Raw genomic sequence first — 1,952 nt, forward strand, 5'->3', positions numbered from 1 at the left:
CCTCTGGCCCTGGGCCAGAGGTCAAAAAGGCTCTGCAGGGCTCTTCCCAGAATCTCTTGTCCAAAGACAGAGACAGCAGCCCTAACTCTTATAGGAAAGAGAGATTGGAAAAACAACCCAATAACATCTCAGCCTCAACTGAGAAGAACAGGGAGGTCCGACTTCAGGGGAATTCGCCCTCCTACAGCCAGTGAAACCCCTGGAGCTGGTGGAACACAGGGGCTAGTGTTGCCCACCAAGTCCTAGAGGGCGTGCAGGTGGTCAGGGAAGGGGCTCGCTCGGAATTCTGCTGACGTAGGCCAGATACATCAACTGAGGCAAAATAAGTAGAGACTTGAATGGGGCCAAGTTTGGGGACTGCAATCTGGGAGGCACCTTTGAGATTGATGCCTTCCAGGAGAGCAGTGTGGAATCATGGGAAATCTCGAAGGAGCTCACTGATCACTCAACAAGCCCTCCACGCCATGCCAAGAAGCTAAGACCCCTTGACCTGCCACAGTGGCAGCTCTGCAGTGTCCTGGAGTTGGCCAGGTGGACAGCAGGAAGAGTGTCCAGCAGGGGGGCAGCATGAGGGGTCCAGACAGGAAACAACAGGCACTTGAGACGAGTGGGGCCTGGAGGAAGGGGAGGCAGGGCTTTGAATGTGGGCTTTGAGCTTCAGAGTAGAGACTGGGGAGTATGCTATTGTGTTCCTGGGAGCCAGGAAAGGGGACAGGCCAAGGCCTCTGTCAGGAACTCCTACCTAGTGTCCTCGCCCCTACCTCCAGACTTGGGTGTGAAGGGCCCCAAGGCCTCAGGTGACCTCAGAGTAGAGTGGTCCAGCCACTACAGGGTCACAGCCTCGGCTGGCCCTATCTACCCCACCTCCCCCCATGACCAGGCCTGAGGTCACCCCTGATCTGCCCCCCACATCCAGTCCCAAGGACAGAGGCAGGGGACTGGTCTCCCACTCAGTGACTTTGGAGGGAGTCTTGGTTCTGCCTCTGCAGAGGTCCCTCCCTCCAGCTGCCTGACCTTGCCTTCCAGCCCCCCACAAGTTTTCCAAAGCCCCCATGACCATGTGACCCTCCCCCAGTGGCCATGATGGTCCATCCCCAAGCTCCCACCCCATAGGAGTCAGGATGTGCCAGACAAGTCTGGGAGTGGGGACAGGGCAGCCACACTCAGCTTGGAAGGGCTGGCCCCCAGAAGCAGCCACCTGGAAGGTCTGGGTGGAGGGTGGTCTAGAGCCCGCTGCTCCCACAAAGCCTGCTGTCAGTTTCCTCCCCCATGTGTGGATTGACAGAGGCAGGTGGTGAGGGAAGATGAGACAGACATTGAGTCCAGGAAGAGCAAAGGTGTCCCCGGAAGAGAGGCAGTCCCAGTTCACTGTGAGGCTGTGACCTCATAGACTCTCGATGACTCTGGCTGAGGACGCCCAGACAGCAGGAAGGTCATATCTTGCCTCCAAGACAGAGTGTGGTTGCCTTGGCCTTGGCCACACTAGGGCCAAACCCCTTCACGAGCCATCTGTGCCAGTTCTCCACTCCTGCTCCTCGCAGAGCACCCTGCCAGGGACCCCGTGATCCAGTCTTGGGCCTTGCCTGACCTTATTAACATGTGATACATTGACCCCCCTTTCTTCCTGACGCCCTTGGCCACCACCTGGGGCACAACCTTGATTTCCACTTCACAGATGCTGTCTCCCCCAGGGTTCCCTCATTTCTCCTCTGTCCACACTCAGGTCATAGGAGTCCCAACCTTCTCTCTCTAGCTCCCTTTCCAGGTGTGCCCACCCAGTGACCTCCTGGACCTCACTGTCCACCCCTCCCCTTCACCCCACTCCCTCCCTTGCCGGCTCCTGCCCCTAAACCCTCTACTCAAATCCCCCTGGATCCACTTTCAAATACCGCTGGAATCCAACCACCTCACACTCCCCTGCTGCCAGTGCCTGGGCCATGAGTCCTCCTGAA

The sequence above is a fragment of the Carlito syrichta genome, unplaced genomic scaffold (assembly GCF_000164805.1).
Source record: "Carlito syrichta isolate Samal-C Ts95f unplaced genomic scaffold, Tarsius_syrichta-2.0.1 Scaffold123576, whole genome shotgun sequence".
NCBI lineage: Eukaryota > Metazoa > Chordata > Mammalia > Primates > Tarsiidae > Carlito > Carlito syrichta.